The 27,744-nt window shown below is 48.4% G+C and overlaps 1 protein-coding gene across 4 annotated transcripts in view; it reads right to left on the bottom strand.

The window, feature by feature from the left end:
* EEPD1 (endonuclease/exonuclease/phosphatase family domain containing 1) overlaps nucleotides 1–27,744 on the bottom strand; it is a 217,049-nt gene that overhangs the window by 164,200 nt on the left and 25,105 nt on the right. For 3 of the 4 annotated variants that reach the window (XM_035020906.1, XM_035020907.1, XM_035020905.1), the window contains exons 2-5: nucleotides 15,110–15,273; nucleotides 10,925–11,069; nucleotides 5,003–5,259; nucleotides 3,112–3,226 (exon numbers count right to left, since the gene is read on the bottom strand). The gene's annotated coding sequence lies outside the window, so the exon portion shown is untranslated. Of the gene's footprint in view, nucleotides 1–3,111; nucleotides 3,227–5,002; nucleotides 5,260–9,184; nucleotides 9,519–10,924; nucleotides 11,070–15,109; nucleotides 15,274–27,744 lie in introns of those variants that run through there. The other variant, XM_035020908.1, reaches the window with a different exon arrangement.

Genomic DNA, 27,744 nt, shown 5'->3' with positions numbered 1-27,744 from the left:
TCCAAACCCAGGTGTGCATCAGAATCACCTGTCGTGCTTGGCAAGAAATACACCGCAAAATGACTCTGGAATGGCCTGTTGCACGAGAAAGCAAGGAATTACTCAAAGAGTGGTGCGAACATGTCCAAAGGACACAGGCACGAGATCGAAGGCTAAGTCTGGGACAATTTGCGCATCGCAAGAAATAGTGACAGTGATGTCTTATAAGCCACTGAATAAAAAAGAAGCCACTAGTCCAGACTCATATAATTAGCTAAACAAGTAAATAACTAAGAGAAGGCTCTTGTCCCATGCCAGAAATTCACCCACTGAAATGCTGCCTCCATAGATCTAGAGTGGAGCCCAGCACTTCCAGGCAGAGCAGTTATAGAAGGGCCTGAAGTATCTGTCGTGTCATCCATTCCCTCGTCCTCTGTTGAAACCCAGCGTGTGCTGGGTGATGTACGAGATGGGATGCCAAAGGGGGAACACTTCCTGGCCTCCTGGAGCTCACGGGGAAGCTGCTACTTAGACATTTAAACAGCCGCCCGGGAGGTGGGCTCTGGGGTCTCGGAGCCTGGAAGAACGCAGACGTTGCTGGGTCGGGGCGGGGTGGGGGGGTGGGGGGGGAGAAAAGGGCATTCACGACCCAGGGCAAAGCAAAAGCGTGGAGGAGGGCAGGGCACGAGGGTGATCTTGGCACGCAGGGCAGGCTTGCCACACCGCGGGCCGTGAGCTATGCGCACAGACTGCCGAGCGCGCGCCACGGGCGGGCAGTGGCCCAGGCGTGTTCCGTCACGGAGCCACGTAATCACCACCACCGTCACGCTTCACACAGAAGGAAACGGAACAGCGAGACCGAGGGACTTTCCGAAGGTCACAGTGCTGGTACTCTAGAGCACAGGCTTTTAACTCTTGGCTGGGCTTTCGGTCCTTTCTTTTGCACTGAGCGGCAGGCTTGGCCTCAGCCGGGAACTCGGTAGACATGCAGAACCTCAGGAAACCTGCACTTCAACTTGATCCCCAGGACAGTCGTAAGCACCTTGAGGCCTGAGAAGTGCCAGTGTAGGTAGGTCTCTCTGGCGTCTGCTAGAAGCATGGACTGAGATGGGGACAGTGGGTGGGGAGTTAGCAAGACCAGGTCGAGGTCTGTCATGATGCTCTCGTGAGGAGGGAGGGGACCCGGTGGCTAAAGCGGTCTTTTCCACCACGTGGGCTTTCTCTCCATATCTTGACTATAAGATCCTTAGGAAGGGCCTGTGGTGCTGTCTCCGGCAGATCTAGCATGGCGATGTCCATCCGTGTGCTCTGTGGACGGATCACTCACTCCAGACCTGGAGCCACAAGATTGCCCACAGCGTCACACGCTTTCTGCAATTCCGACTCCTCCATCTAAGTGCTGACCTCACATCCGCAGGGATCTCTGCCCTCCTGCTGGCCTGTCCAGACACATCCTGGGCGCGGCCTCAGTCACTCCAGTGGCAGGTGCGAACCACGCGGGTGAGGCTGGCTGGCAGGAGGGAAGTGCGCACGGGAGCCCACACAGTGACAGGCCATCCACACCCTGCAGATGGCTGGGATGTCACTCATCACCAGATAAAGAAAACCCCATGGCCACTGTTCCTGTCCTCATTTTGGGAGAAAAAAAAAAAAAAAGATATCCCAAAGTAGCATTAACCACCACAGAACTGAGGATTTTCTGTTCTGGGGAGTTTAGTGCAACCAAGAAGTCTACATAAGAATTTATGTCAAATGATGGGTATATTTTCTCTGAGTTTCCACGATCATTGGCAACTTCCACATTATTAAGAACTCAGTCTTCACCCCCAAGTGACCTGGATCTGGGCTTTTGTTCTTGGTTGTGGTACTGTTGGTGTTTTTGCCCATCAGTGTGCCCAGATGGATGCTGCTCTGCATTTCTTTTCCCGGGTTAGGATTTAAACCCTGAGGATTTGAGTGCGAACTAAAATGTATTTCCATTAAAGGCATTTCTATTGCCACAGGGGAAATACCACCAAGTCATTCTGATATCCCCATGGACTCAATCATAATTAATATTAATAATAATTACTAACACTTATTGATGTTCCCTCCCTAAAAATTTCTGTTGTCATTAACTTGCCCCAAATTCCCTAGGAAACGAGAGGGACCTGGCTCTTTCCCTTTAGTGCCCTTTTGTGTGTCTTTCCTCCCTTGAGTGCAGGGACTGTGTTTTTTGTCTTGGAATCCCACTGGGTAAGCGGTCAGTTCCATGAATGGACACTCAGGCTGGTTTCAGTGGCAGACACCTGCATCTAGGAAAGGAGTGGAACAAGCAGAGAGAGCGCTCTGGGGTGAGGTGGCATGACCCCCGGCCCATCCACACACTCCTTCTGTTATATGGACAGAGGGGGAGCCAGTGGAAGGGAAGGAAATCACTGGAAATTAGGAGATGGACGTGGTAATTTTGCAGAATAATGGATGACCAGGTTTCACGGTAAGCCCCGGTCCTACCATACCACTGAAAAGATGAGCATCTCCAATCAAGAGAGTCAGGTGACATCCCAGGGGCGAGTCTTGCTCAGACGAGGCGGGGAGGGTGTATGCGTGATGGGCCATGACTGGGGGTGAGGGGGTTAGCTGTGCCCTGGCCCGATTCATCCATATTCTGAACCCCCTGCCCAGCCTTGACCACTGGGGCCCTACCCCTGGGCCACCTGGCCAACTTGTCTGTCCCATCCTTTCCCTTTTTCCTGGTGCACCTCTTCTCAATCACCCAAATCTATGAGCAATATCAGTCTTCAGTCTCCAGTGCCCCTTTCCCTCTTAGCGACCCCATTAGACGTCCACCACCTTGGAGCCCAGAGAACCTATTCTTGGCCTCTCTGTGACTCATGCTCTTTCCCTGTAAATGGGATAAATTTTAACTGGAAGAATATGTTGAAGGCATTTTGCTTAGTGCCTCAGAACATTACACAGCCAAGCCTAGCATCCTTCTTGTGTGATTATGCATACTCTGCCCGCTCAGCATCAGCCACAGGCAAGGACACCAAGGGTGGCGGGAACCTCCTGAAGGTTGGGGGGTTCACGAAGAGCTTGGGGTTCAGGAACACAGAGCCTCTGTGATACAAACTGCGATACACAAGAACTTACTGTTTGGCACCTACTATGAGTGAAGAATTAAATCCTTAGCTCCAGAGTTAAAATGCAGGACCTGGTGCGCCGAGGAGATATTCCACCACCTTCTGCAGAGATTGAAACCTCGGCCCTGTGTCGTAACAGTCAGTCGGGAAAGGAAAGGTCAGTATGTTCCAAGGAGACGAAGCAGGGCACTGGGGCATTGTTAGTGCCGGGTGAGACCTGTCACGCGTGGACATGGCACAGCCTTCCCAACCCACCCGTGCTGGGGGCTTCGCCACACCATGGGACTCTTGTCTCAGAAGGACAAGACAAAGTGTTCTGGCCGTAAGCCTTGCCAGGTGGGAATGGCCTTTACCGTGTGAGCTGTGTCTATGACAGCATGGCGTTTTTTTGTTTTTTGTTTTTTTAAAGATTTTATTTATTTATTTGACAGAGAGACACAGCGAGAGAGGGAACACAAGCAGGGGGAGTGGGAGAGGGAGAAGCAGGCTCCCCACGGAGCAGGGAGCCCAATGCGGGACTCGATCCCAGGACCCTGGGATCATGACCTGAGCGGAAGGCAGACGCTTAACGACTGAGCCACCCAGGCGCCCCATGAGCCTCTTATAATCAAGGGAAAACGCCAGAATGTCATGGGCAGAGCTTCAGGAAATAAAGGTATGAAGCCAAAACAAGAGCAAAGTGTTCACACTTCACATGCAGTTAACATTCTTACTTAGAATAAAGTCACGGTCAAACAATAATTTGGGATCCCTCGCCCTTGACTGAAGTGGTTTCTCAAGTCTCCCTTTAGATTTTTTTTTTTAAAGATTTTATTTATTTATTTGAGAGAGAAAATGAGAGACAGAGAGCACGAGAGGGAAGAGGGTCAGAGGGAGAAGCAGACCCCCCCGCCGAGCAGGGAGCCCGATGTGGGACTCGATCCCGGGACTCCAGGATCATGACCTGAGCCGAAGGCAGTCGCTTAACCAACTGAGCCACCCAGGCACCCTGACAGCATGGGGTTTTAAGGAATCTGCCCAGACCCTGTTTTGTCTTGCATGGTTTTACAATGATCTTCACATGTTCTTTAGGGTCTGAAGTCCTCTCTGGGCACTGGAAAAGCTAAGGGGGTGTGGGCTGGGTTGTTAACAGTATTTCTGAAGGGAGATTCCTCAGCACTTGGTAGTTGACAGGTGGGCTCCCAGGAACCAGCCACTTATTGTTGGAAACACAGACCTGGGCCTTGAAGGCCACTTGGCGTTGGAGAAGACCCCTCCAATGACACCATGGCTGGCACTGAAGTGTTTTAAGGGTGCGTGGGCCTTATTGCAGATAACAAAACTGAGCCTTACTCTGATGAAGTGAACCGGCGCAGTGTCTGAGGGCTTGCGGCCAGATCCACCAGACTCCAAAACCCCTACCCTTTACACTACATCACAATGGCTCCTGTACACAAGGGTTCCCCGTCAAGGGACCCCACAGGGGTTGGCTAACAATCCACCATCACATGGCGGGGCGGCGGGGGGGAGGGCATGGTCAACCAGTTGTCCAACCCTGCAAACTTTGTGCCTAACCCTGGAGGCGGTCCAGTTGATATGTCCAAGTCCCAACCCCTGGTACCTGTGAATGTGACCTTGTTTGGCAGTAGGGTCTTGGCAGGGTAATTAAGTAAAGGATCTTGAAATGAGATCGTTCTGGATTTAGAGTGAGCCCGCAATCCAATGATAGGTGCCCTTATAAGAGAAAGGAAAGAGAGATCTGACACAGAGACAAAAGAAGCCGGCCACATGAAGATGGTGTCAGAGACGGGAGTGACTTGGCTACAAGCTAGGGAATGCCTTGCCAGCAGCCACCGGAAGGTAAAGAAAGGCATGGCAGACATTTTCCCTCAGAGCCTCCAAGAGGAATCAACCCTACTCACCTTGATTTCAGACTTGTAGCCTCCAGCACTGTGAGACGATCAATTTCTGTTGTTGTAAGCCATACAGGTTGCTGTACCTTGTGATGGCAGCCCCAGGACACTGACACAGGCCTGATCTCCGTGGTAAGAGTCGTATAAGCCATTTGTTATGTAATGTGCAGCCTGTGTGTTCCAGGCACCGAGCTGAACGTGCACCAGCTCCACTGAGCCTCTCACTCACTCTGTAAGGTGGGTGCCGTTATTACGACGTTCAGTATCTGGAAACAAACAGACACTTTGATAAGTCATCAGGTCCCAACTGATCTGGTGCCTAGTGGCTCAGACTCTGACCCAGGCAGTCAAGCCCCACACCCCACACCCTCAGACAGTGATGAGTCGGTTTGGGGGGGGGGGCGGTGGTGGTGGTGCGTAATGCCTGCCCAGGGCACAGAGGGCTAGGAGGCTCAGCCCTGGTCCTAAGGTTCATACAGGCTTACAGTGGGTCTCAGACCTCCACAGGACCACCAGCAGCATCCAAGGCTTCCCCTCTGCCCCCTCCCCACTTAGTAGACCAGGGAGGTGCAGTATTTTCCCTAAGGAACACGCGTCGGCCTGGCAGTCAGCGACAGAGCCCGGCACATCTGGCTTCTCGTTCTTGTGTCTTGGAAATGCCCAGGGAGTGGGCTTTCCTCCTTTGCCACAGCTGAAAGGGCTCCAGACCAAGGTGCTGCTCGTGCCCTTCCCTGCCAGGTTCATCTGCAGAGGATTTATATGAGCAGAAGAGCCCTTAAATATAATCTACAAGTCCACCAGCCCTTAGAGTGATTCCCAAATCCCAAAGGCTCAGAAAACCTTTGGCAATTTTAACTTGGTAGCAAAAACCCGACCTAAATTCATACGCAACTCTTCATCATCTATATCTATCCCCCTCGGTGTGAATATTTCACTGCAGAAATATTAGCGTGATTCATTTCAGGGTGCCTTCCCCAGATGCTACCAGGTACTATGTAATACAGGACATCATTATAATTCCTTTATAAAATCCGAATTTTAATTTCTGATTTTGAAACATATCTGCCCCAAGAATTGCAGATTAGAGATTGGGGTCCTCTTCTATTTTCTCCAAGCCTGTCCTCTGCCTAAGAAGGATTAGATGAGTGAGGAACAGAGAGCAAACCCAGGCTCCTACTTCCAATGGAGGGGGTGAGTGTGGAAATGTTTGATGCTTGAAAAAAGGTTTAATTTGAATTTTAGGTAGCATTAGGAAGGAAGGTAGAAATTTTCAAGTCAGGGAAGCCTGGGTGCAAACTGAAGGTTAAAAGTTCATAACCCTTTTGCACCTAAGCAATAACAGTTGTAAAACATCTATAAAATGGGAACAATTGCAACTACTATGCAGGACGGTGTGGGTGGGAGTATTAAATGAGCACGTGCGAGGAAACCACACTAACTCCATAAACAGGCACCCCCCACCTCCTTAATGAAATTCCTCCCCCAAAGCTGGCCAAACTGCAAATTCTCAGAAAGAAAATAATATTCTTTCCAATTCCTAGCCACAGCTATGTGACACTTGGAACCAACAGATTAGTCTGACAGCATCCTAATCAGGCTTTCCATTTGCCAACTGCCTCCCGCTAAATTACCCTAGGACCTGAAGGGCTCTGCGAGCCCTGGGGGCTCCCCCCAGCACATCTGGGGACAGAGACCAAGGGCAGCGGAGGCCACCCCAAGACTTGCAGCTGATTATTCTCTTTCACTATCAAAGGAGGTATCCGTTTTTAATGTCTTTTCACCCCGTGTGAGTGAGTCTCCCCAGGAGACTCTGGAGGAAGCAATTTCTATAGGGCGCTGGGCAGAGAGTATGAAATTAAAAGACCCTGCGGATTTGCAGGGTGAGATTTCACAGGAGCCTCTCTCCTGACACAGAAAGAGGGTGTAAGCAATGATGCTGGAGGGAGCAAAAGATCTAGAACACACGTTTTGTTTTGTTCAGTCAGTTTCTTCTTATTTTATTTGAAAATGTAGGGTCTTTTCCTTGATTTATATTATTGTCGTCAAACCAATGGCCTCATCAAGCTAATCAATAAAAAATATTTGGGGTCTTTAATTGTGCAAGGGCTGGCTGGTGGTGCAGGTGTGTAGAGCAGCCCCATACCCCAGGCCCTGGCCCCTGCCCGATGACTCGCTGCACTTCACACTTCATATGGGATCGTGAACCTGACCTTGAGGACATTTGGTCTGGGACAGGGGAGATTACATTTATGTTTTATCCTGAAGGCCTACAAGTCCTGAAGTAATTTTGGGACCAGGACAAACTATTCTTATTCCCCTGGTTTCAAGTGGGGGAAGGTGAAGCTTCCTGATACTTCTCTATCTTCATGAGGTAATGTTGCAGCCAAGTTATAGGTCAGTCAGGTTTGGACAAGGATGGAAAGAAAAAGAACACTCTTCCACGCCGATAGTGCTCGTTCTCCACTTTTCCGTCTGCCCCTCACGCCTGATGGTAACAGGTGTTCCCGTTTAGAGTCTCCGGCCCTGTAAGAGTGGGCCAGAATCTCCTGGGGGGGCCAGAGGATGAGAGGGAGAGGGTTGTGCCGTTTGGGCGGAAATCTACTCACAACAATGACATCTTCTCTCCCCCTGAGAATCACCAAGCATTGGGACAACTCGTTCATTAATTCCTTCACGCCCTCATTCGCTCAACAACTTCCCCATGGCCCACAACACAGACTCGGCTTGTTCACCTCCATGGCGTTGCACACGCTGCTCAAAAGGGCTCTTGTTCATCCTTTAAAACCCAGAGTCAAATGCCACCCTTTCCGCCAAATGTTTTCTGCTTCTCTCACCTCTGAAAGCCCTGAACACAGCAGGTATCTAGGACGTTGATTATTCTGAATCTAAAAATCAATTCATTTTTCGGCCTTTGTAGTCGTGCAGCCTGTGAACTCCGGGGGGGGGGGGGGGGGCGGGGAATGGATCACTCTGTCTTATTGGTCTTTATATGCCCAGCCCCTAACCAGAGCCCAGCATATCGAAGGTGCTCAATAAATATTTGTTGAGTGACTTAATGAAGCATTTTTCAGAGCAAACAGCGTCTACGTGTGACCACTTAAAATGGTATGTGTGGGGGGTTGGGGAGGCAGGACTGGCTGCTCATTTGCGAAAGTCTGACAAGTGGCCTTGCTCCTGGGACTTCTTTAACCAGGTGCCAGGAGGGCGTGCAGGGAGATGCCACTGTGCAGTGTCCGCCAAGATCCCCTCAGCTCCTGCTACCGGCTCTGTGTGCCCACCTCACTCCTGACCTTTGCTCTCAGGGCTCATCCTTGGGATCCTTTTCAGAGAACTACCCCTGGGCTCCTGGAGTTGGTTGGGCAACAGGTGCAAAGCGCTGGGAGCATCTGGGTATCCCCTCCGGGGTGACCGCCAGCACCTGACTAGTGTGGGTGTGAATGCCCAGCTCCCTTGCCTCAAGGGAAAATTCCAAGATTCAACTCATGTTCCAGAACTTTCTGCAGGAGCAGGATCAGGTTGGGGCTGGGACTCTGCCGGAAACGGAGCCTTTGCCAGCTTCCTCCCTCTTCCCCATCCTGTCCCTCTCCCCCTTCCCATGTCCCCCACCAGCACTCCCTTAACAAATAAGGGTCTGCCGCTAGGGTGGGGCCTTTCTGTGCCTCAGCTTCCTCGTTTGTAAAATGGAGACTAGAAGAGTATCTATTTTTATTGTAAGGACTACTTAAGTAATCCTTGTAAAACCCAACACGGAGCATGACACTTAGCAAGCACTTTAGTAATAGAACTCTCACATTGTAGCTAGCAGGCTGGGCCCCCCAAATCAAGACCGCATTTTCCACTCCCCACCCTGTGCAGCTTGATGTAGCTAAGTAACTAAGTTCAGGCCAACTGGATTCGAGCAGAAGTACTGAGTACAGCTTGCAGGCAGTGGCCCTCGAAGGGGAGGGCAAGGCTCTGCTCCTGCTGGCTAGAATGTGGGGGTGACAGTGGGAAATGGCGCAGCCAGTCTTGACAATGAGGTAGGAGCAGCGCGCCGAGCAAAGGGGCCCGGGGCCTGGACACCCCTGAGCCACTCTGCCGGCCTGAGACCGCCCACTCAGTTAGTTACACAAGAGAGAAATTTCTAACTGATTTATGACATTGTATTGGCATGGGGAGCTCTTCATAACAGCGGCCAACGCTCTGCCTTACCTTCTTATGGTCTCCCGCTGGAATGATTACTTTAGGAGAAAACTCAGAAATGTCTCCTGAAACAGCCAACTCCAACACTGAAAAGAAGACACTCCTGCTCATGTGCAGGATTTCTTTCCCTTCCCTCGCTTTGTCTCTCTCTCTCTCTTTTCGCATGAAAAAGGAGTAAGAATAGGAAGGTATATTACAAGAGAGAAAATTAAGGAATGACAACTCTAAAGAGAAGGTAACTTCAAGTACTCGTTAAAGCTGGTGGAAATAAAATGAAAGTGGGCAGGGGTGGGTAAAACCTGCCCCAGAAAATAATTGTTCCCAAGTCCCAGTTCTAGAACGTTTCTATGCTGCCCTTTCGCTCACTTCCAAAGCTCTTCAACAGAAGTGGAATGAATCTGTCACATTCCTCCCAGAGAGCCTGTCTCTGATGCAATGGCAGTTGGAGACCCTGTTGCCAAAGCTGCAACACTTTGTAATTTTGTACAAAAGTCATGCCGTGATTGCTGCAATTTGTCCGAAAGTGAAAATAGACTCAGAAGAGAGGAGTTTATTTAATTAGTGAATTAACACAATTACTGTGTTTGTGGTGTTTAGTTGGTCACTGCTACGGCCCAGGGGCACATTGGTGTCCTAAGGCATAGAACAGGGACACTCTTCTTATTTACGAGGGCCTGAGGCACAAGCAAGGAGGCATTAAGGAGGAAAGATGGTTTTCTGGCCTGGCCACCCTCTGGGGCCAAACTTCTCAACTTTGGTACCGCTGACATTTTTGATTGAATAATTCTTTGTTGGAGGGGGCTGTCCTGGACACAGGATATTGAGCAGCACCCCCGGTTTCGACCCAGTAGATGCCAGTAACATTACCACCTTCCCAGGTGTGAAAGCTAAAAATGTCTCCAAATACTACCACAAGTCCACTGGGGTGTATGTGCAAGCTCAGCCCTTGTTAAGGACCACTGCTCTAGGGTCTGGCTGGGGAAAAGCCAATGGAAGCAGCCCCTTGAAGTTGTGGTTTTGGTTTTGTTTTTGTTTGCCCTAAAAACATCAGCAAATAGTTAGGAGTGGGGAACATACAATCTGTGATGGGCCCAACTGATAGAGTGAAGCTCAAACCGTAGCAACCAATCTCTGATCTTCAACAGAAACCTAAAAAATAGAATATCACCAAGAAACCACTTTGATGGCTGCAAGCAAAGGCAGTGACCATGCTGATAAAGGCGAAGAGCAGAGGAAGAAGAAAAGAGCAGGTGCCCAAGAGTACCTGGTTTAAGCCAATAATGCCTGTGTCATTCCTTTCTGCCAGTGATTGGTCTATGGATGCCATATGATCCTGGGAAAGATATTCTGCCCTGATAACAGGTAGCTGGGGAGAAGCGTCCCTTTCTGCTCTTCTCTTCCCATCCCATCCTATGCCAGGATGGAATGTTTGGAGCTGCAGCAGCCATTTTGCAAAAATGAGACAATAATCAGAGGTCAACATCTATTGAAAACATATGGAAAGACTCCAAGTTCTTGATGATATAGCTGAGCCAATGAACCAACCTTTGGATCACCTACCTTTACGGTTCTTGTTAAGTAAACAGTAAATGTCCCTATGACTTAAGCCAGGGTTAGCTGGGTTTTCTGTCATTTACAACCAAAGACATTACTAGTCAATGGAAATGTTTTCAACTAAAACTAGAAGACCCAACAAAAACAAAAACAAAAACAAAACAAAACTCATCAAGGGAGAAGGCATTTTCTCACCTAACAGGAAGTCCTGAAGTAGGTAGTTGGTTTGGTGGCTGTGTAGAGTCAGAGTTCTGGGCTGACTTATATGTGATTCTCCTGGCCTTTCCCTCATGGTCACAATATTGCTGCCACGGCTCCAAATATCATGTCCACACTCAAACTGTGTTTAAGACAAGAAAGAAAAAGGAAAGTTTTCTTTGCCTATTCCTCTCTTTTTATCAGGAGGAAAAAATCTCCCCTCAAGCTCCTAGTAAATCATCCCATGGTCTTTTTGACCAAAACTGGACCACATACCAAGACTGTCTGGGAGAATGAGCACTTGGCATTTTAAGTCTCTGTCATGGCAGGTGGGTTCTTCCAGAAAAGGCTCTTCCAGAGAAGGATTGTTGTCTACTGACAACAGTTTCTGCCACAAAATAATTGCTCATACCATATAGCCTATGATCAGAGTGTATTTCCTTATTGAGACAATTGTCCATCCCTAACTGTCCTCAAAGTAGATTAGCCCAGCTTCCAAATTCCGGCAGAAGAGAGAACTAGAGCCAATCCATTCAGTTCTGGTGGTCTTCCTCTCTGACATGTGGTGTCACTGTTGAAGACTATACCCCAGCTCTGTCTACCCCTGTTGAGAAGCCCCTTTGCTGGCTGGGAAGCCTGTCCAAGATGCACTGGTTCTCTTAGGGAAGACAATCACACACCCTCGGCACTAAGCCAAACAAGGGTGCCCTAGTCTCTGCTCCACGTGCTTGACCTCTTCCCAGGGCTGAAGCTGGTTCCAAGTAGTTGGGATGCAGGGCCACATGTCGCCTTCCTCTAAATGAATTCTCTCTCCCAGGACAGCCTGCCTACTATAGGAGGCCATATGCTGTGACTTCCAGGGCTCCAAACACCCCTTCCAGAGGCCGCACTCATGCCTCCAAGACTACTCTCAGCACTCACTACAGTGTGAGTGGGGCCCATTACCTATTGTGCTGAAGTAAAGAAAATAATAAAACAAGTTGAACCTGCAGCAGGGCCTCCCCTTTGATACAACCCACTGATATATGAACACATTTGGCTCCAGAATTTAATCCTGGTTAGAGGTGTCCCCTCTACAAAGACACCTGCTACATCAGATCACAGCCCCGTATAGATTTCCTGTAGGTCTGACTCCCATCCTCCTGCCCCCACCCTCTTTTCTGCCCTGCCATGGAGTCCAGAGTTGCCTTCTGATCCTTTCAAGACTGGCCCTTATGAAAAATGAGGCCTTGAGCGCGCTTTCACTCCCCTGCTGGGACATCTGGAAGCTTGTGTTTGTTTTCAGAAACTGCTGCCTGATAGCTTTTTCATTGACAATAGGGAGCAATTTGGCATCATACGTAATCCTGGATTACTGACTTGGTTAATATTTCATGATGTCTATTAGTCATTTACATTTATAGAAACATGGATCATAAAAAATTAAAGCTTTAATTGCTTTGGGTTTCCTTTTTTTTTTTAATTTTTTATGGTTGAGAATTTTTCTCTTAACTGAGCTGTCTTCCAAATCTTGGGACCCGAATTACTCAAAAGAATCAGGGAACTTGGAGACAGAGTTTGGGGACAGGTTGATAGATGGCAAGACACAGAGGTATCTGAAACAATGACTATCATTCCTCAGCATAACGGTGAGGCGCTGGATTGAAGGAATGACCCAACGTATCATTTTTCTCTCAGCGAGGATAACTTTATACCAGGGAAGGAAGGTCGAATCTGTCATTGTGGAATTTCAGCCATGAGGACAGCGCAACACTAGAGATCATGGAAAACGACCCTCAGATAGTCCGGCCCCAGGCCCTGGCTTCTGTGGCAATGCCCCTTTGGGATCTTCTGCATTAATTAGGGGTTTCAGATGTGTTTAGGCCACAGGCATCAAACATACAAGACATGGAGTAGCCAGACAGTTTAGCCCAGCCCCGGAGGGTACCTGGGGGGCTAACCTCTGTAGCTGGGCTTCCTGGGCCAACAGATCCAGGGCTTGCTCAACACGGCTGCCGACCTGAGAAAGAATATTCTGCACCTCTATCGTGTAACTGCTCCTCTTCATTTTGGGGGGTTTTGCTTGTATTTGACTTGGCGATTTCAAACAAATTAACTTGAGTCTCTTAGCTTGGTCTCCCTGGAGGTGAAGAACTGTCATGTGAGATGGGCGATCGTGAGGATTTGCACAGTGGAGTCTTTAGTTTCGTTTTCTGAGGACGTGGACTTGGTGGCAGTGGGGGGAGGGGCTGCTGTTCAGGGAAGAGGAGGTACATTCTACCCTAGTGGAAAGGCCTGGAAATCAGCCTCAAAGATAAGTGACAGGAAGCAAAGTTGTATGAGGCTGAAGGCATGTGTTTGTGTACGTGGCCGAGAGATGTGTGACCTCTCCAAGTAGAACAACGTGCCCAGGAAAAATCACCAAATCTCTAAACTAATCAGACCAAAGCACAGCATTCTCTCCTCGAATTACAGCTGTGATATAATAGATTTTTAGATGAAAATAATTGTTTTATGTCACTTCACTCCAAACCATTTCACCATGGAAATTACTTCGTTGAAAAGAGAACACTTCTTAACCTCTAAATCAAGCAAAGCTTTACCAAACCAAATTTACAGCAATATAATACTCTTAACCGTGTACTATATAAGACTCGTCATGGGCTGTCACGGATTTCTGACACCAGCCATCCAGCGCTGTGAAAGCTTCTGCAAGGATAGTACAGCATATGGAGCATAAGTGAACCAGACATTTTGTCTCAAGGATTAATATCTTTTTAAGCCTCCTCAGATTTGCATGAACACGCTTAAATTAAACTGTTTTTCTATGGTGTTAGTTTCTAGTACTCCATAAAACTCAAAAACATAGGCCATACCTATCACAGACAGCTTACTTTGTTTTGCATGCCACCATAAAAAATACTATTACTTTATTGACATCTTGGACATCTTTTCATTATGTAGTACAACATGCGACAAAGAGAGGGAAGCAGAGCTTTAGAACATTAGCATTTGACTTCTTGGTTATTTCAACTGATTTTATCAGCTGAATTCCCTGAGGTATGTGAGGCAAGTTGATCCTTCTAATGGGCTATGGGCAGGTACTTGCCGGAATTGTGGTGAAACGAACATGGCAAAGTTCCTCATTGTGAAAATGAAGAAAACAAGCCTGTATTTAGATTCTTATTTTAGATTATTGAAGAACTGAATTTTGTTATACTGTTATACTGAATTTTGCTACCGTGATGCAAATGAGTCTCTGAAGCATTACTTTTTTCTAGAACATTTATAGAACCAGAGACCAAAGACAGTCTCTTTGAGTTACAGCTACTAGCTACTCCACCCTCCTGAAAGTCCCTGTGTGGGAAAGACACAGTGCCATCATCCATCGCAATTCCGTGTTTTGCAAATAAAGGCAAATCGTCTGCCTTGCACAATCGCCAGGTCCTAGTGATGGTGGCACAAGAACATTATCAAGAAAAATGAGGAAACACAAAGATAGCACTTGCAAAACAGAATCAAGATAGCTGTGCCCTTACGTGCTCTGCGGGCCGGGGTGAGCACACCTGGGGAAGGCTGGGGTTGGACCTGTCAGCAGCAGCGAGGGCTGCCCACCCCTCCCATGGGAATTCAGCCATCAGCACACACAGACAAACACACTGCTTTAGGAGCAAGTGCAGAGCCCACAAATCCAAGATAATAAACACCACCAACCAAACCGGCCATAGCAGCGAGTTTCAACAGATCCACAAAACCGAAGGACATCAATACGTTCAACGTACATCCTCTTTCTGCTTTTCTCTTAGTGCTCCCAGTACGTGGGCTTGGATTGACAAGAGGGCAAACGCAACCTCTTCTATCTCTGCTGGTGAAGTTTCAGCCCTGACAGGCTTCCCAGGACAAACCCCCAGGGCTGACAATGAGAGCAAGCCCTTTAGAAGAGTAACTCTGTCTTCACTGTTATTTGGAAATACTACGTGGAGGATTGACACAAATACACAAATACACACAACCGTATTCACACAGAGAAGACAAGACCGAACTAGATCAACGAGTCATTCTGTCAGTGCTTGTTAGCAGAATGCCAAAAACAATGACAAAGAAGGAACAATGATTTTACGACTCGAGTGGGAGAAGTTTCCTTGTTTGAGTCTCTGCCGTGTGGACTCACAGACGTGGTCGTGTTTCCATACTATCACTGACCCGTGCATGAGACTTCTCCAGCATTTCTTTTCTTCAGTATCAACGTTGGCTCTGCCAGGCTGTTCACTTGGAAGATCACAAAACCTCACAGGAACATGCAGAAGTTCACTCAGAAACACATCTACAGTGCGTCTGTAGTGCAAACAGCAGGAGAACGTCGGCATCTGCCAAAAAGAGAACAACAAAAAAAGGCCACTTACTTTCCATGAATCTTCTTAGACTCTATGTCTCCATGGCTTCCAAAGAGTAAAGCCCAAAAGGCAAAAAAACCTCTCTTATCAGGTGAGGAGAGAGCATCTCAGACAGGAGGAGGGCTCGCCAAACTGTCGTGCAGGTAATTAGCTGAAAACCAGGACTGGAATTCCGCTCCCCTTCCCTGGCTTCTGAATCCCCCCAGGTTGTCACTCGCCCCCACCCTTTCAGGTATCGAAGGCCCAGGAGGTACAATTTGGGGGGGAATGGACTTCATCCCCACCTTCATGGCACTTACTAACAGATGAGACCACCACCAACTTTTTAGATTCCCATGATGTATAATTACAGATTGTGCAGTGTACTAAGAGAAAAGAGCAGAGACCTGTCACACTCTTCAGGTGGACAGGGTTGACTTCCATGAGCAGGGGACATCCAAGTAGAGACGGGAGGGTGGACTGGACAGCTCCGAGGTCAGAGGGAATTTGGCTCAGTGGAGGGATTGAGAGAGTAACGAGAGGACACTGAGGGCCCAAGCCTGAAGCAACAGGGAGGTGACATGCCTCGAGCACTCCTGACATCACCCTGTCCCCATCTGTAGCTCAGACAGCCGTTCGCAAACTGGCCCCTCCATCCGAATCATCTCAGGAACTTAAAAAAAAATATTTCTGCCCCTACCCAACTTCATGGTTTAGCAGGACTGAGGTAGGTCTCAGGAGTTGACATACTTTATTTATTTATTTATTTATTTATTTATTTATTTATTTATTTATTTATTTATTTATTTTAAAGCTCCTCCATTTATTCTGCTGTGACATGAGGTGTGGGAATATCTGGCTGAGGACATTTGAGGAAAAACAGAAACCACTGAGGTTAAGTGATGAGCTGGCTTTGATTTTCTGCTCAGACCCTCAATGTGCTTGTTTCTCCCCAGGGATAGAGGTACCTGCTTCATGGGGTCAGAGCAGGTTTGCACCAGGTGATATCTGCAAAGAAGCAGCTCAGGCCTCGGTACCTTGGTACATGCTGAGTACATAGTGACTGTAATTAAATCCAGGCCTCTTGTTCCAGGGGGGCTATTTTTAGAAGGAAGGATTATTTTTATCACTCTGCAAAGTATCCAATTGTTTTTGGGAAACTCTGGGTTGCACGCCTCCCAAACTGAGAACAATTCCTGTCCCTTCTACCCTCCACGCCTCCCCTCCCCCTGCACCGAGAGCAGGAGATTTAGGGTCAAGGCCAGTTTAAATCTCTACGCCACCCCCACTCTATTCCCAGCTAGCCATATGGGTGAATAATCTTTTCCCTAAAAATAGACAATGGGCACAGGCTCCATCCAGATTGGATTTCACCTCTTGTTTTTAAGGCTGTCAATCTGGCAACCAGTACTGAGGCTAAATTATCTTCTTGAAAATCTTAAATGATGAGAGGAAAGCCTCAGGGGTACGAATTCTTGGCATTGGAAAGGTTATGTGGCAAAATCTCCAGATCTGAAAAACTGAGCAAGAGATCTGAACCACAACTATTTATTCTTGCAAAATCAGCATAGACTCCTGGACTGTTTCAGCGGGAAGGCGACACCAAGACCAGGTTACACAGTGAATGACTGGAGGGGGGGACAAATGGGAGCCCTGAGTTTGCTTCTAGATAATGTCAAAATGACTTTAGGTCTAATATCCAGGGCCTTCATTCTCACAGGAAAGAACAAAACAGAGTACAAATTACAAGGGAGACAGGGAGGGTGTGAGGGGCGGGGAGACACAGGGGAAAGCCAACAGGGAAAATGGGAATGTCTGGGGTTGAGGTTGGCTTGTCACCGCACTAGCTTTTCCCATACTACTGAGGCTTCGCTGTTGATGATCCAGACTTTTCTGCACTGGCCCCTTTTCTAAGTCAGCTTCACCCCTCCTAGGTCCCTTCCTTTATTCTCTCAAACACAATTGGCATAAGACATTGTGTTTACTGTCTTTACTGAAGCGTTAGAGTGGCCTAAGAAGATTACAGTGCAGAACAGGAGAATGTTCAAGCGGGACTGGCAGACCCCACCCAGGGCGGCTAGAGATTATGGGCCATGAAAACATGTAGGATTCTGACCCCTCGACAAAATTGTTGCTCTTGTAGCTGTATTTCCTTGCTTTTGCATTCATTTCTTCATTACCGGCAGTCATTTCTGGCTGTTCCCCCTGCTGGGAACGACCCACCTTCCCCACTTGACCCCCATTCGTGTCCACCCCTCATCCAGGGGCCTGTCTCCACTCAGCCCATCCTCCTCTCAGTCCCCTTCTAGTGACTAACTTCTTCCAAGTCCGGTGGCTGAAGAAACAGGATGGCCCCCCTCTCTGGATGACAGAGCATGCTTTTCAGACGAGCAGGTTGACCAACGTGCCTGCAGCGGGGATGTGATGAGAAGAGCTTCATAAATGCACGGGGTTGTCTCTGTCGTGGACCCAGGGTGCCAGGCTATAGAGGTGGCCCCAGTGTCCAGCCAGCACAGAGAAAGATGACAACGTCTGAGTAGGAGAGTAATACAACACAAGCCATGTTTTAGGAAGATTTGAATGCAATTAGAGGTGAACAATTTTGGAAAGTTATAGAGGAATCCTTTCGTGCAGTAAATTTTTTTTTTTTTTTAAAGATTTTATTTATTTATTTGACAGACAGAGACAGCGAGAGCAGGAACACAAGCAGGGGGAGTGGGAGAGGGAGAAGCAGGCTTCCTGCTGAGCCGGGAGCCCGATGTGGGACTCGATCCCAGGACCCTGGGATCATGACCTGAGCCGAAGACAGTCGCTTAACCAACTGAGCCACCCAGGCACCCTCGTGCAGTAAATACTTTTTATTTAAATAAAATTTTAAGTCGTTTATCAATCAATTCATACTTCATCAATTTGTTTTATGAATAGTACGTAGATGTCAGCTTATTTATGAGTTATTCATGGTTTGAGATTCTTCAAACTTTCCCAAAACTTAATCGTTTCTTAAGGATACTCTATGTGCCAAACATTTGCTGAACGCTTCCCACATATTCTCATTTTCAGTTAAGAAAATTAATATAGGTCCGCCAAAGGCCACACAATGAGAAAGTGGCCAGGCTGGGATTTTAAATTCTTACTGACTGACACCAGTAACTGGGACTAGGTTGTGGTGACCTGGAAATGCAAACTCTGGGCGTTGGAGGAATGCACAGCCAATGAAAAGCTGGCAAGGCTTCGACGCCTTCAGAAGGAAGTTGGAATGTATACCTCGCTGAATTCATCACTGCCGCCCCAGTTCAAACCCAAACAGCCCATGCAATATGGCTCTGGGGTGAACTGGAAGTTTGCTTTAAATATATCTGAAAGAGGGAGCATTGGGTCAAGTGGCCCGAGTGGCGTGGAGCTCTGACCATCCGAGAGCCTTGGGAAAACACAAAGCCCTGCTTGGTAGTAGTCGATGATAATCTTGTAGTCTTCACTGCTGGCTCCAGTCGCCAGGCCTGCAGCTCAGACTTTTTTTTTTTTTTTTTTAAGATTTTATTTATTTTTGACAGAGAGAGAGTGTAAAAGCAGGGAACACAATCAGGGGGAGTGGGAGAGGGAGAAGCAGGCTTCCTGCTGAGCAGAGAGCCTGATGTGGGGCTCGATCCCAGGACTCTGGGATCATGACCTGAGCTGAAGACAGACGCTTAACCATCTGAGCCACCCAGGCGCCCCTGCAGCTCAGACTCTTGAGTGGGACCTCACGTGGTGTTCAGAGGTGCTGCTGGGATGGCAAACGTGGCCGGTTGGTAACTAACAGTAATCTCCAGCTGCCCCTCCAGCACACAGCCTGCCCTCTCAGTTTCACACACATCACTCCGGTGCACAGCTCAGCCCCTTTGCCGGTTTCTACCCTACAAATTTAAAAATTCACCCACACCGAGCACGGCCTGAAATCAGCCACTGTGGTGAATATAAAAGCATGGTGGGAAATTATGAAAGTAACCCAAGTGTCCATCAATAGATGAGTGGATACACACACACACAATGGAATATTACTCAGCTATAAAAAAAAAATGAAATCTTGACATTTGCAACAACACGGATGGATCTAAAGGGTATAATGCCGGGGCGCCTGGGTGGCTCAGTCAGTTAAGCGTCCAACTCTTGATTTCAGCACAGGTCATGATCTCAGGGTTGTGAGATCGAGCCCTGCATCAGGCTCCACGCTCATCGGGGAGTCTGCTTGAGGTTCTCTCTCTCCCTCTGCCCTTCTCCCCGCCCCGTGCTCTCTTTAAATAAATAAATAAGATCTTTAAATAAAAGGGTATAATGCTAACTGAAATAAGTCAGTCAGAGAAAGACAAATACCATATGATTTCACGCACATGTGGAATTTAAGAAACAAAACAAATGAACAAAGAAAAAAGAGACAAACCAAAAAACAGACTCTTAACACAGAGAACTGAAGGTTACCAGAGGGGAGGCAGGTGGGGAATGGGGGAAAATAGGTGAAGGGCATCAGGAGGGCACTTACTGTGATGAGCGCTGAGGAATGTAGAGAATTGTTGAATCACTCTATTGTACACTTGAACCTAATAGAACACTGTGTGTTAACTACAATGGAATTAAAATTAAAAAAAGGCGTGGTGAGGCTGGAACCAACTCCACACGCCCCTTCCCTCACTGTCCCCCTGTCCCTCTGAGGAGAAACACAAGCCTCTCTTGTCCCTTTTACTTCAGCGCTTGACTATGGCTTTGAGGCCTTCCTCTCCTTCCCAAGAGAAGTATCATGCAATTTCTCCCCAAACAATCTGGTGTTCTCTCCAAGACAAAGCCTGAGGAATAAAATCTCTCTGTCTCACGATGTAACTGTGACTGGGGGATTTGACAAGGGAAGGTTTTTCACAGCCCTGAGATTTGATCGGTTTTATATAAAAACTGAGGGACAAAAAGTTCACCCACAAAGAGGCTGAGAAATTCACGTTTGGGCCACTATGTCAAACCACTGACCAGGAGCTTGTAACCGTGACCTGTTTCTGCGTACCGACTGCATTTTGTTCAAGTTGCACCACAGTCTGGGGTAAAGGCCTGATTTCTTAACATGAAATCCAGGGATGCCAGGATATTCTCTTATTTGAACACAGAGGTCATTTTTCTCACTGCTTCCTGTTTTGCATTCGTTCATATTTGACGGTCTAGATTCTGCTGAGGAATTAGCTCGTGTCAGAAGTCTTTCCAGACTGCTGTTTATTGTTCTCTTTTCAATCCAAAGTTTTAAAGTGCTACTTGTCAGTGGTGGGACTGGGGCCACACAGGAAGTAGTCTGTCATTTCTGAGTTCCCAGCGCTGGTGGGGGCACTGAGTCAACCAGTCATCCAGGACCTCCTCACCCCTTCTCTTGCCTACTCCTAGCTTTCCACGCCCACCCTCCATCATCTTGCCCTTTCAAACCAATTAAAGGCAAACAAAAATTTTTTACCACAACAAAAACAAAGGTCACTTCCAACACTCAAACTATTTCAAGGATTTAGAGATTCCATGTAATGTGGAAAATGCATTTGACATGAACTGAGCAGAACATTGAGTTTTTTTTTTTTTTTTAAGATTTATGTATTTTATTTAAGAGAGGGAAGAGGGGCAGAGAGAGAGAGGGAGAGAGAGTCTCAGGCAGACTCCGATCTGAGCACAGACCCTGATGTGGGGCTTGATCTCATGACCCTGAGCTCATGACCTGAGCCAAAACCAAGAGTTGGACGCTTAACCAACTGTGTCACCCAGGTGCCCCTCATTAAGCCATTTATAACAAAATACAGGACAACAAGTTTGTTGCTAGAAGTAGCTTTCCATTTATCCCTCAAAGGAAAAATCATAATAACAGCTACTATTTATTAAGTGATTTCGATATTCACAGGAATTGCTTCACGTAACCCCAAGAGGTGGGACTGTTATTATCTTCACTTTACAGATACGGAAACTGAGGTTTGGAGACAATAGGTGATTTGCCTTGAGGTTGCTTGGTTAGGGCACTTTTAGGGTTAGAGTTCCCACCCCAGTGGTCTGGCTCCAGCCTGTGCCTTTTGCCACAGCCCTGCAGTGACTGTGGAGGGGGCCCCAGGTACCGGCCTTCTTGTAAAAACAGGCAACTCCTTTTTCCGATTTCAGTTACGTTATTGAAAGCAGCAGAATTTTCCCTCTCCATCTTCTGCCAGTGCTGGTCTGTGCCAATGTGGCAGCCGCTGCTTCCCCTGGTGAGTGCCCTTACTTCCAACCCAAGGTATTTATAAGATGAAGACCATGTCTGCATTTCAGTGTCTGCTGTAACAATAAAAGCTTCGTTCTATTAACCCACATTCCTTGTCCTTTCTGGACCTTCGTGTTCTGATCCGTAAAATGGGCACAATAATAACTACCTGTAGGCTCATGGTAAATTAGAAATGAGATTACGTATGTAAAGCATAGCTCCCAAAATAGTTGGCCTTTAATCATTCTAGTCCCCCTGGCCTTTTCTTCCCTGAATTCAGAGGATTGAATGTAACCTCCTTTTTTCAGCCAAAGCTGGAAAAGCTGGCCTGGGCAGCCTTTCTGCTACCTGCAGGAAGCCTTTGGGAGGCTTTAGGGAGGTCTGCCGGAGCTTGGAAGCTTTTCTCTCCCTGAAGCCCGAGATCAAAAGTGAGAAGGCAGGGTAGCTCTGTCCCTCAGAGCCAGAATGACTCATTCATTCACCAGCATTCATGATCCCCTGCATGATCAAAGGCGTGGAGATAGTTGCTATTATGCAGAGTTGTTTTTTTAAAGGCACATTCAGGGCTCCACTAACTCTCACTGATGTAGCCCATTATTTTACCCCCTGCAGTGCAGGGAGGCACACTTCAAATCCCAGCCTCCCCATTTGGCAGCTGTGCTGCTTTGGGCAAACCCCCTCAACTTTCTGAGCATCATTTCCTCGCCTTCAACTTCCCTCCCACCTTCTACAGCTCCACATGGCCCTTAGAAACCACGCCACACCTTTCTCTGCCAACTGTTTTGCTGTGAATCTCCTAGTTTTTTTTTTTTAAAGATACTTCCTGGATAATCCATCCTGCTTTTTAAATTCATCTGAAGCTCAGAGGACAATGCATGGCATCCAGTGAGTGAGAGAGGGATGTAGCAAGAAACTAGGGAGAGCAGAAGCATCAGAAACCAGACCCCCAGTGGCCTTGGCAGGACTCGCAGGTGATTGCACTCGGGGCAATGCTTGGATGAGTTACATCGGATCCTCCTGCAGCGCTGAGCAGCCTTCAGTGAGCAGCCCATGCTGGGAAGGCAGGTGACGCCGGGAACCCCAGCTCTGAGGACCTGGTCCTTGCTGCCCAGCAGACAAGTCTGGCTGTCGAACCCAGCTCCGTTTCTTAACATTGTAGCCTCCGCTCAGTGATGGGGTAGGGGAGCAGATCCAGCGCTGGGGCCACTGGTTTTCAGCATAAAGGAAACTTGTTTCTCAGCCCAAATCATTAAGGAACTGATAACAATCTGTTGCCAAGGTAGCTATTCTTTCAAGACGGTCAAACAGAGAAATTACTCAGATAGTCAATAGTGATGTAATTTTGAACCTAGTGGCCATCTGGCATCAGGTCAAGAAGCAGAGCCAAAAGTCCATGCGCATTTTTTCCTTCGCTTGCAATTTTCCTAAGAGCCCAGGCATGGGAAACTTGTCCACACCCCCTTGGCCCTTCCAGCCAGAGGGAGCAGCAGTATTTGTCACCATGCCTGGGAAAGAGAAGAGGTCCTCTGTGGAACAACTCGAGAAGGCTCCCGTGCCAAAGTCCCCGTCTTCCAGCCCTTGTCAATGCCGCCTGCAGAGGGGAGCCCAGAGAACAGCCTGTCAGCTCTTTTCAAGGCTGAGAAAGTCAGGCTTTCTGTCGCCTTGGCTGGGCTGAGGGACTTGGATCCCTGGTCGGCAGCCCAGGATTTACAGAGAGGAGCAAAGAGGGATGGGAAGCATTAGACCTTTCACTGATTGAGAACTGGGGACTCAGAGCTGGAAGAAAGCTTCACAGCCAGCCGGGTCTGTCAGCTGATGAGAAATGGAGCCCAGCGGGACTCACACCGCTCAGCGCCCAGGGCTCCTGCCCGCCCAGAGCCAGAAGGCCGGAGCAGATCGGGGCCCCCAACCTGGCCTCTCTGCGTCACGCTGGACAGTCTGCTGCATCAGCTCAGCCTCTGTTGCTGGCTCCTCGTGGCAGCTGAGATGCTCCTGACCATCGGCTCCAGTAAAAAAAGAGATTTATTCCCCAACTCCCCGTCTACCTCCATCCGGCTGCCCGTGCAGCCGGCCTGCCGCTCCGCCGCCAGCCAGCCCGTCCCAGCGCCAGCATCCGTAGGGACTCAGATTCCCGGAAGAGCAAGTCCACACTCTCCCAGAGGTTATTTAAGACCCTGTCCGAGGGGAAAGAGAACAGCCAGACCAGGGCTCGAAATCGGGCTCTGCCACTTTATCACGTTTTATCCTGGTCAGGTTACTTACTTTTGCTGAGCGTGGATGACCTCCTCGATAAAATGGGGAGAAGAGCATGTACCAAGGAAAATTTTGAGAACTAAATGAGCATCTACAGAGCACCCACAGCAGCATGCCTGGCACACGTTACGCCCAGGAATTGGCAACTGCTTCTCTTTGGGATCTTCCGTCTTCCCAGGGGGGCCCGTCTCTTGGTGGGTCCCTCCCGGACCCATCACTTTGGCCATCTGCCCTCTGCTTTCTTTGGTGGTCCTGGCTGTCACAGATTTTCGCTCTGGGTAAAGGCAGTTCCTCAAATGTTTGCTGAACACCCACCGTGCGCAGGCCCTGGTTGAATGCTGAGGATGCGGCCACCCCTCAGTTGTACTTCCGGCCCCCTAGGTGCTCATGGCCAAATGAGAAGGCAGAAAAAGAAGTCAAACACAGAGCAGCAACTTTGCAGGCAGAATGGGTGCAAATATGGCCTGGAGAAGTCAGAGGAGGGGTTGGATGCTTCATGACTTGAGTATTATCTCAACTCCTCTCCTATTCCAGCAGGACTCTGGTTCTTCTCCCTGTGCCAGAGACCTGGGGGCTGGGGTTGGGAGCAAGAGTTGCCCTTGAGGGCTCCACAGCATGGAGCCAAGTCCTGAAAGACGGTGTCTGAGGAGAAGCCTGCATCAAGAACTAAGCAGACTCTCAGTCCTGAGCCATGTTCCCAAGGAGCTGCCAAGAGCCTGAGGCAAGGATTCAGTGCACTTGATTTATTGAGGGGGTGCTCTCAAGACAAGGGGAGTGAGGGAGGAAGGGTAAGGCAGGGATGTGGTCTCAGCTGGTGTCTAGCTTCAGCCTTCCCACAGGGAGCTCTGGAAGAAGAGTTGTCACATGGAGTTGACTCCACAATAGACAAGGAGGCCCGACTTTTGTACTCAGAGTCTGTCAGTCATTAGCTGGGTTTTGAAGAGGGGCTGGGTGCCCCTGGCTGAGGTGGCTCCTGCTGGCCTAAGGATGATTCTGGAGGGAAGGGGGCAGCTCACGGCTGCAGCTTCTGGAGGATAGCTGCTCTGGGCCTTTGCACTGTCCAGTTAGAGGTTTCAGCCTGAGGAGGCTGGGCAAAGGCAGAACCCAGTGGGGACAACCACATGGAAACTGAATATAGAAGGCTTCAGAATTGCAAAAGAGAGGCCCTGAAATGTTGGAGTGTGTGTGAGAGAATGAGAACTCTAGCAGCTACGGTTTACTGAGCTCTCGCTGTATACCAGCTCTCGTGTCATACTGTATACACACGACCCCGCTTAGCCCTCCTCCAAACTCTAGTATTCAGTTTGTCTATGAGGAAACCAAGGCTCAGAGAGGTTAAGTCAGCTGCCCACGTTCACTAGAGCCAGAGCTGGGAACTGAACTCAGATCCTCATTCCTCTTAGCTGGCACTCCTACACATCTTGCCAGGGGCCTTGATCTTTCTTTAGCTGGTCCCAGGCTGTTTCCCCACATTGTGTTTGCAGCAAGCACCTGAGGGATGAGGTCATGTCTTCCTTCTGGACAAAGATCGGCCTGCTCTAAGGCGGTGGGCTCCCCAGGCCCACCATTCCTTTCCTGTGGGCAACCCACTGTGTGTGGGGGTTTCTAGCTAGACCCAGCTGCACAGCCCCTGTGGGCCTTGGGGCTCAGGAAGCAGCTATGACAGCTGACACTCTGGATCCTGCTGTTGCCATGAGTAATAAGCTCTCTGGTCCCTGACTCCGGAGTCTTGGGTCTTCTGTCAGGATCTACATGGTGGCAGGCTAATTTATGACATTGCAGGTTGGGAAAATCTCAGCCCCGTCACAGCCCTTGGCATCTGGCATTAGTCACTACCACTTCCAGCTGCCACAGCCTGCTGACTGAGCCCACAAACACATAGACCATTTTTACCCTGGACTCTTACCAACACCCGAAGTATCCACAGGTCTCTCCATCTGTCTCATTTCTTTCCACTCTCAAAGCTGAAGAGCCCCTCATCGCTATTTACTCGCATCAGGGAACTGCATGGCCCCCGCCTCCAGCCTCTGCTTGGTGGTTCTGGCAACCAAATCTACAGAACACTTTGTGACCTGCCCTTCGTGCTGTCATGGCCTCATCTCCAAGAGCTCGCACCAGGGAAAAACCCAACCTCTTTCTCTTCCCAAAACCCTTTCATGCTGTTCCTTCTGCCTGGAATTATCCTTCATTGTCTTTGTCTCATTCTTCAAGATTTAGTTCCAGAGACACTTCCTCCAGAAAGCCTCCCCTAGAGCCTAGCTAGCTCAGTTGGGTCCCCTGCATAAACAATTTCCCTGGCCACCCCCAGCCCAAATGATCTCATTCCTCCCAACTTCTACTACTTCTACTTCTTCTTTTTAAGGATTTTATTTATTTGAGAGAGAGAGAATGAGCTAGAGAGCACAAGCTGGGGGGCAGACGGAGAAGCAGAACTCGCGGCTGAGCAGGGAGCCCAACACAGGCCTTGATCCCAGGACCCCAGTGTCATGACCTGAGCCAAAGGCAGATGCTTAACTGACTGAGCCACCCAGGTGCCCCCCTCCCAACTTCTTAATTCCTCCAAACTCCCATAGGACCGCTGTTCTTCATGATAGTATATATAGGGGGGATGATTTGGCATTTCTCACGTGCACCCCTTGGGGGTCAAGACCATATCTTCTCCTTGTTCAGATAGATCTTAGACCACTTTGGAGTTTTTCTAGCTATCAGTTTTATAAATATGTCACTTTTGAATCCCTAAAAACCTAACCCAATGATAGCAAGAGTTATGGAATATGTTAAATTTTATCTGGGTTAATGGATGGATTTCTATCCAGCTCTGAGCACATGCAAATTTGCATGTCTATTTCTAATACAATAACTAAATCAATCTCCTAGGAGGAGAGAAGGGCACTTTTTCTCATTTCCCTCTGCCCATTCACCATCTCTGAGCAGGTTTCAGGAAGTGAATTTATGCAAGATTCAACAAATATTTATCAAGCATCTAATAACATTCCCAGCCCCGGGCATCCAGCCGGCATCCCAGACGGTGCATTGGCAGGGAACGGAGCTCTGCTTTGATTCCTGGGTCGGAGACTGAGTAGAGTCTCCAGGGCAGCATTGACAGGCAAGCTTCCAAGTTTGGTTGATTGGAAAATCCAAAAAGATCATGACTAAACATATAGATGGATGGATGGCCTTTTGACAGCTATCCTTCAAATGAGGTTTGTGCTACTCTTGCTCCATTCATCAGAGCACACTTTTCCCAGGAGCAGTCTGAAATGCTCAGCAGCTCAAGTCCAGGAAGGGCTCTCTCCTGGCAGTCACAGAGGGTGGGCGGGCTGCAAACAGTCGCCAGGCAGGCTGCTTCTGTGCGGGAGGCAGACAGTGTCCCGTGAGGAAAGAGCCAGGCTTCCTTGTCAAGCCACCATAAATCTCTTTCAAATTCCAGTTTAGTTCTTTGCGAAAAAAGCCAAACTTCTGTGCTATTTTGTCCGTTCCAGAGGTAAGATGGAAAATAACAATGTGTTGAAATTAGAGTCCAGTCCTCCTTCACCACAGTCATTGTGAGGTCCAATGTATTCTGTGGGTTGAGACCCATGATCTGCACACAGCTATTAAGATTTGGAGAAAGTGATGTTTCCGTTAAGAGCAGTAGTATGGTTCGGTGGTTAAAAATGTGGTCTTTAAGTCAGCGGAGGATTCTAGTTCTACTTCTGCCATTTATTAGTTGGGTGGTAATAGACATGCAAGTTGCAGTTTACCCATGACCTAATGTTTCCCATTTGTAAATCAGAAGCAATAAAACTTCCTCTCCAAGTCATGCTTTGACCATGTGATGGATTCTACCCCCTTGAGACCGCTACTCTTTTTGACATACCCCTCAAAGCTCTGTGTGGCTTTCCCTGATATATTCCCCATACCAAGAAGAGGTTTGCTGGCTTTTAATCTGTGTTCCTGTCAGGCTACTTTACTAAACAGGGTAAGTACCTGGTCCCATTCACCTCTGT

Source organism: Mirounga leonina, unplaced genomic scaffold, assembly GCF_011800145.1.
Source record: "Mirounga leonina isolate KUSES-001 unplaced genomic scaffold, KU_Mleo_1.0 Mir_174, whole genome shotgun sequence".
NCBI classification, from domain to species: Eukaryota; Metazoa; Chordata; class Mammalia; order Carnivora; family Phocidae; genus Mirounga; species Mirounga leonina.
Note: the sequence above shows the minus strand (reverse complement) of the source record. Positions and strands in the feature narration are given on the sequence as shown.